An 8240-nucleotide genomic window follows, 5' to 3' on the forward strand; every position below is an offset into this window, starting at 1 on the left:
TGGACATGGGAAGATAAATACCACTTGTAAGAGGAATTGAAAATAGTGAAACTCATTGAAGCAGAGAATAAATGGTGGTTGCCAGGGACTGGGGGTACACATTAATAGGAAGCTGTTAGACAAACTGTACAATGTTTTATTTATATAAAATGAAACACTAGAGATCAACTGTACTGCATAGTACCTAGAGTTAACAATAATGTATTGTATTCTTAAAATTTGGCAAAGAGGGTAATCTTATGTTAAATGTTCTTATTATAAAAAATTATAATAATAAAAAATAAGAAGGTGGAAGGAAACTTATCTAGGTGATAGATAGGTTTATGGCATAGATTGTGTTTATGGTTTCACCAGCATATACTTATTTCCAAATTCATAAAGTTTTATACATTACGTACAGCTTTTGTATGTCAAATTTTAAATTAATTAAAATTTAGTTTTTCTTTTAGTCAAAGAAATTAAAATTTAGGCACAGAAATTATTTTTTCTTGTTTTAATTAAATTATTGAGATGACATTGATTAATAAAATTATATAGGTTTCAAGTGTACAGTTCCATAACACATCATCTATATATCACATTGTGTTCACCTCCCAAAGTCAAATCTCCTTCTGTTACCATATATTTGACCCCATTTACCCTCTTCTACCTCCCCCATCTCCCGTCCCCCTTTTCCCTCTGTAACCACTAAACTGATGTTTGTGTCTGAGTTTTTGTTGTCTTGTTTGCTGCTTTTAGTTTTATATCCCACATATGAGTGAAATCATATGGTTCTCAACTTTTTCTGTCTGACTTACTTCACTTAGCATGATAATCTCAAGAGCCATCCATGTTGTAGCAAAGGGCAGTATTTCATCTTTTCTTATGGCTGAGTAGTATTCTATTGTATGTATGTACCCATCTTCTTTATCCAGTCATCTATTGAAGAACACTTTGGTTGTTTTCATGTCTTGGACACTGTGAATATGCTGCAATGAACATAAGGGTACACATATCTTTACGTATAAATGTTTTCAAATTTTGGGGGTAGATACCCAGAAGAGGGATTGCTGGGTCATAGGGTAATTGTGTTCTTAATTTTTTGAAGAACTTTCATACTGTTTTCCATAAGGGCTGTACCAGTTTACATTTACACCAGCAGTGAATGAAGAAAGAAATTTTCTCCACAGCCTCTCCAATATTGGTTAATGTCTTCTTGCTGATAGCCATTCTAACAGGTGTGAGGTGATAACTCTTTGTAGTTTTGATTTGCATTTCCCTAATAGCTAGTGAAGTTGAGCATTTTTTCATATATCTGTTGGTCATTGTGTGTCTTCTTGGGAGAAGTGATTGATCAGGTCCTCTCCCCTTTTTTTAATTGGATTGTTTGGTTTGTTGCTGTTGAGTTGTTTGAGTTCTTTAAGTGTTTTGTATATTAGCCCCATATTGGAGGTGATGTTTGAAAATATCTTCTTCCATTCAGTTGGTTGCCTCTTTGTTTTGTTGATGGTTTCTTTTGCTGCGCAGAATTTTTTTGTTGTTGTTTTACATAGTCCCATTCATTTATTTTTTGTTTTTACTTCCATTGACTTTGAGGTCAAATTCATAGAATCCTCTCTGAACCCAAAGTCACTAAGTTTAGCATGTATACTTTCTTTTAGGCAATTTATTGTTTCAGGTCTTATGCTTAGGTCTTTGATCCATTTTGAGTTAATTTTGGTGTATTAACTCAAACAGATAGCTTTCTACTTTCTTTCTTTTGCACATGGCTTTCCAATTTTCCAACCATCATTGATTGAAGAGGCTTTCTTTTCTCCACTGTATGTTTTTGACTCCTTTCTTGAAAATTATTTGTTCATATATATGTGGGTTTATTTCTGGGTTCTCAATTCTAGTCCATTGGTCTATGTGTCTGTTTTTCTGCCAATACCATGCTATTTTGATTATTGTCACTATGTAGTATAATTTGAAGTTGGGAAGTGTAATACATCCGACCTTGTTGCTTTTTTCTCAGGATTGCATTAGCTATTCATGGTTTTTCGTGATTCCATACAAATCTGATGATTTTTTTTTCTTCTATTTCTTTAAAAATTGTCATTGGGGAGAGGAACTAGGTCGTGAGAAAAGCCTGAACCGCCATTTCCTCGGTTTTCGGTCTCTGCGCCTTTTGCAGGCCTCCCAACAGCGCTATGTTGGGACAGAGCATCCGGAGGTTCACAACCTCCGTGGTCCGTAGAAGCCACTATGAGGAAGGCCCAGGAAAGAATTTGCCATTTTCAGTGGAAAACAAGTGGCGGTTGTTTTCCTCAGCTAGTTATGATGACGCTGTACTTTGGATCTGGATTTGCCGCACCTTTCTTTATAGTAAGACACCAGCTGCTTAAAAAATAAGGATGTTTTACTTAATCCATGAAACAGATATGAAGAGGAGCATTTTAAGAGGTGCAGTCACTTTAAAAAATGGATTAAACTGTTGAACTCAACATACTAGAAATGTTTGTAAATAAACTTATGGCATGAATCCTTAATGCCTCCTCTCTGAAATACAAAATGTGATAATGAAAAAAAAAAAATTGTCATTGGGATTTTGATGGGGATTGCATTAAAACTGTGTAATATGGACATTTTAACTATGTTGATACTTCCAATCCATGAACACAAAATCTTTCCATTTCTTTGTTTCTTCTTCAATTTTTTTTTAATAATGTCTTGTAGTTTTCAGTGTATAGATCCTTCACATCTATTTATTCCTTGGTATTTTGTTCTTTTTGTTGCAATTGCCAAAGGAATTGTTTTTTTTTTCTTTTTTTTTCATTTCTTTTTTCTGAAAAGTTATTGCTAGTATGTAAGAAAGGAATGGATTTTTGTACATTGATTTTGATTCTGTAACTTTACTGTATTTGTTTATTGTTTCTAATAGTTGTTTTTTGTTTTTTGTTTTTTGTTTTCGGTAGAGTCTTTACAGTTTTCTATATAAAGAATCACGTCATCTACAAAAGTGACCGTTTAACTTCTTCATTCCCAATTTGATACCTTTTATTTATTTATCTTGCCTAGTTGCTCTGGGTAGGACTTCCAATACTATGTTGAATAACAGTGGTTTCATGGGGCATCCTTGTCTTGTTTCTGGTCTTAGAGGAAAAGTTTTCAGTTTTTCACCATTAAAGATTAGCTGAGGGTTTGTATATAGTCTTTATTATGTTGAGGTATTTTCCTTCTATACCCATTTTATTATGTCCTTTAATTATAAGGGATGCTGTATCATATCAAATGCGTTTTTCTGCATCTATTGATACGATCATATGATTTTTATCTTTTATTTTGTATTCAATTTGCTGACATTTTTTTTAGGATTTTGGCATCTGTATTCATCAGACATATTGGTCTATAGTTTTCTTTTTTTGTGTTATCTTTACCAGGTTTTGATATCAGAGTAATGTTGGCCTCATAAAATGAGTTAGGACATATTGCCTCTTCTTCAATTTTTTGGAAGAGTTTAAGGAGGACAGGTGATAAATCATCTTTGAATGTTTCGTAGAATTCACTTGTGAAGCAATCTAATCCTAAACTTTTACTTTTGGGGAGGTTTTTGATGATTGTTTTAATTTTCTTACTGCTGATCAGTCTATTTAGATTGTTCAGTTCTTTGTGATTCGGTCTAGGAAGGCTATATATTTCAAAGATCTTGTGCATTTTTCCTAGGTTATAGAAATTAGTGGCAAATAGTTTTTCATAGTATTCTTGAATGATCCTTTGTATTTCTGTGGTATCTATCATAACTTCTCTTCTTTCATTTTTATTTTATTTTATTAATTTGTGCCTTTGTTTTCCTTAGTAAGTCTAGCCAGGGGTTTGTCAATTTTATTAATCTTTTCAAAGAACCAACTCATTGTTGTATTAATTATTTTTATTATTTTTTTGTTCTCTCATTTATTTCTGCTCTAATGTTTATTATTTCCTTCCTTCTGCTGATTTTGAGTTTCATTTGTTCTTTTTTTGTCTAGTTCTTTAAGATGTAATGTTAGGTTGTTTATTTGGATTTTTCCTTGTTTCTTGTGATAGGCTTATAATGATGTAAATTTCCCTTTTATTACAGTTTTGCTGTATCTCAGAATATTTGATATGTTGTATTTGCACTCTCATTTTTCTCTTTTTATCTTTTTCAAACTTTTAAAAAGTTTTTCATTACAGGTGACATACAGTATTCTATTAGTTTCATGTGCATAATACAATACAATGACTAGACATTTATATGACTTACTAAGGGATCACCCCAATAAATCCATTACCCATATGACACCATACATATTATTAAAATACTACTGACTATGTTCCCTATGCTATACTCTACATCCGCATAACTATTATGTAACTCTGAATTTGTACCTCTTAATCCCTTCCCCCTTCACCTGTCCTCCCAGCCCTGCCCTCCAGTCCAGCAACCATAAAAATACTCTCTGTAACTATGAGCTTGTTTCTGTTTTGTTTGTTCATTTGTCTTGTGCTCTAGAGTCCAAGTAAAATCATATGACATTTCTCTTTCTCTGTTTGACTTACTCCACTCAGTACGCTACTCTGTCTAAGTTGTTGCAGATGGCAAAATTTCAGTCTTTTTATGGCTGAGTAATATTCCATTGTATATGTGTACCACCTCCTCTTTATCCATTCATCTGTTGATGGATACCCAGTTTCCAGGCTCTCGGCCTCACATAGAAAGCAGTTTCCCGGCTCTCAGCCTCACATAGAAAGGTGCTGGCTCAGGTAGTAAATGGCCATCAACTGTGATTGGATGGCTATCAGCTGTGGCTAGTTGGCCGTCAGCTGTAACCAGTGAGCCACTGGCCACTAATATAACTGTCGTGGCTACACTAGCAGAAAAAAATGGGGGCTAGCGAGAAGATGGTGGCTGGCAAGCACGGACTGCTGTTAGGACGGCAGGTTGCAGATTATGTAGATCCTGCTTCCTGTGTCTCCAGCCCAGCCGCCAGCAAGAATATATTGGTTTGACTCCCCTATCTATGGCTCCGTTAGTATTCCTTTTTGGCCTCACCGTATCCTGCGTTCTGGTGTGGGGAACGGGAGCAGAGACCCCACCTGACACCCCGCAGGAGACCCTGCACGATACCCAGGTTGCTTCCATATCTTGGCTATTGTAAAAATGCTGCAATGAACATATAAATGCACATATCCCCTCAAAGTAGTATTTTGGGTTTCTTTGGATAAACACCCAAAAGTGGGATTACTGGGTCCTTCTTTGTCTGTTGTTATAGCCTTCATTTTAAAATCTATTTGTCTGGTATAAGTATTGTTATCCCGGGTTTTGTGTTTTGTTTTGTTTTGTTTTTTATTCCCATCTCCATTTTCATGAAATATCTTTTTTCATCCCTTTACTTTCAGGCTGGCTAGTGTATCTTTTGATCTGAAGCAAGTCTCTCATGTGCAGCATATGTAAGGGTTTTGTTTTCTTATCTATTTAGCTATCCTATGCCTTTTGACTAGAGTACTTACTCCATTTACATTTCAAGTAATTGCTGATAGATATGTAGTTATTGCCATTTTATTATTCATATTTTTTTATTTTTTTTTCATCTTAAAGAAATCCCCCAACATTCCTTCTAATACTGTTTTGGTGGTGATGAACTCCTTCAGCTTTTTCTTGTCTGGGAAGCTCTCTATCTGTTCTTCGACTCTAAATTATAGCTTTGCTGCGTAGAGGAGTGTTGATTGTAGATGCTTGCTTTTGATCACTTTGAATATTTCATGCCAATCCAGTCTGATCTGCAAAATTTCTGTTGAGAAATCAACTGACAGTCTTTTGGGGGGCTCCCTTATAAGAAACTCACTGTTTTTCTTTTACTGCTTTTAACATTCTCTCTTTAACACTTGGTGTTTTAATTATGATGTGTCTTGGTGTGGGCTTCTTGGGTTCATATGATTTGGGACTTTCCGAGCTCCCTAGGCTTAGATGTCTATTTCCTTTGCCAGGTTATGGAAGTTTTTCATCATTACTTCTTTAAATAGGTTTTCAATTCCTTGCTCTCTCTCCTCTTCTTGTGGTACCAAAATGATGCAAATGTTGGTATGCTTGATGTTATCCCAGAGGCCCCATAAACTTTCCTCATTTTTTTTTTTTGATTCCTTTTTCTTTGTATGGTTCTTATTGGGTGTTTTCTGCTATTCTATCTTTCAAATTGTGGATTTGATTCTGTACTTCATCTAATCTACTCTTGATTCCCTCTAATGTATTCTTTATTTCAGTTATTGTATTATTCATTTCTGATTAGTACTTTTTAATGTTTTTTATCTCCATTTTTATGTCTTCTGTCTCTTTGTTGAAGTTTTCACAGAAGTCATTGAGCATCCTTATATCCAGTGTTTTGAACTCTGCCTCTGATAGATTGTTTGTATCCATGTTTTTTAGTTCTTCTTCTAGAGCTGTGCTTTGTTCTTTAATTGGGACACGTTTCTTTATCTCCGTATTTTGGCTGCCCCACTGTGTTTGTTTCTATGTATTATGTAGGGCTACTATGTCTTCCTGTCTTAGTAGCATGGACTTCTATAGTAGGTGTCCTGCGGGGTCTAGTGGCCCAGTCTCCCTGGTCACCTGAGCAGGGCACTCCCAGTGTGTCCTTTGTGTGAGTTGTGTGTGTCATACTATTGTAGTTGAGCTCTGGTTGCTGCTTGCATGTCATTGGGAGGGGTTGACCCTTGGCCTGATTGGTTGTGAATACTGGTCATGACTACTGTGAAGGAGCTGCTGTGCAGAAGCTAACAGTACAGAGTAGGAATTGCTTTAGCAGTGTTCTGGTGCCTGTCCAATGTGCCATTTGAGTGTGTCTTCCTTGGAGGAGGCCAGGTAATGCTCTGGATTGTCCCAAAACTGTCCACCAGGCGTGCCAGCTAACATGCATTGTGTGATATCTCCATGATGGACACAATACAGGTATTAACTGACTTAGTTACAAAAGTCTATGAGTTATATCAAATTATTATTTTCATTTATATAGATGCTAATGCCTAGTAGCCTAGAAGGACTAAGAAAATTTTCCAGAGTCAGATGGCTAATTAGTGCCAGAATCAGCATTTGACTCCAGAGTTTGATCCCAGAGTCTGAGCACTTCATAAATATGATCTTCTGCTTTTTAACTGCTCTAGCATTGAGAAATTGTTTATATAACAAATAAAGTATGATTTAGTGACAGTAAAAAATTAAATGTCTCTTCATCAGTTAAGTGATTGAACGCTAACTCAATAGATATGTACTATATTGCAACAAGAAAATATGATTTCCTTAAAAGGTAGCTCAAACAGAACTTTTCAGGTTCCATAATATTTACATATTTTTGTATATATATGATATGTAATATATATTATATAGTGTTTCTGTGTGTGTGTATTTCTGAAACATAATATAAACTCAGTAACTATTTGTTGAATGGATTAATAAATGAATGACTCCATAACTGTTGTTTGGAGGTTATTATACAACATGACATTTATATGCTGTCTTCTGACTCTCCTAACAGCCCTATGAAGTTTTCATAAAAATTTTAGTAATTCCATTTTACACATGAGTAAATAAAAAAATATCAAAGAAATTAAATTCTCACACAAAGCTGTATGGATGGGGGCATATGACACTACAATGCTTATATCACTTTGGTGTCAATTTCACAATGGTTTAATGATTAAACAGTGCTGCCACTTTCACTCATTCCTTCACACATTCATAATTCAGCGGAAAGCACTTGCCTTTATCAAATCTATGTTTCTTTTACTTATGACAAGTCATACAACATAGAACTAGATTGTTTATACAGAGTGCACTTCGAGTCCAGGTCTTCTCTACACTGCCACTGCTACGTGTTTGGCACATTTTCCCCTGACACTCTTTGTTGATATTGTGTCTTCCCTTTTTATTCCTGCTCAAAAGTCTGACTCTCTGGGCCAAGCGGCCTCCTCATCACTATCACAGCACAGCCTCTGAAGCTGTGGATGGATCTCTCGTTCTAAAAATAACTGGATCTGATTGTTCAAGCCCAGGCCTTGACAGCCCACCTCTAGCCTTTAGCTGAAACGAAAGCAGGAAGCTCTGCATAATACAAAGTTCAGTGAGGGCCTACATATGCTCAGACTCTCCCCATAATCCTAAACCCAAAAAAGCCTATAAGGATGGGCTTTTTTTTTAATAAGCTGTCAGTGGTATCTGCTTAGGATTTTTTTTTTTTTTGCTTGCTTTTTAGGAGGATGGATGATCTCTT

At 35.5% G+C, this 8240-nt stretch overlaps 1 pseudogene across 1 annotated transcript; it reads left to right on the top strand.

Annotated features, from left to right (window-relative positions):
• Positions 1 to 2100: 2100 nt before the first annotated feature.
• Positions 2101 to 2552, top strand: LOC308496272 (cytochrome c oxidase subunit 7C, mitochondrial-like; annotated as a pseudogene). Its single transcript has one exon. The product of its transcript is annotated as a cytochrome c oxidase subunit 7C, mitochondrial-like (transcript).
• The last annotated feature ends 5688 nt before the right edge of the window (positions 2553 to 8240 follow it).

Source organism: Rhinolophus hipposideros (genome assembly GCF_964194185.1).
Source record: "Rhinolophus hipposideros genome assembly, chromosome: 1".
Taxonomy (NCBI): Eukaryota; Metazoa; Chordata; class Mammalia; order Chiroptera; family Rhinolophidae; genus Rhinolophus; species Rhinolophus hipposideros.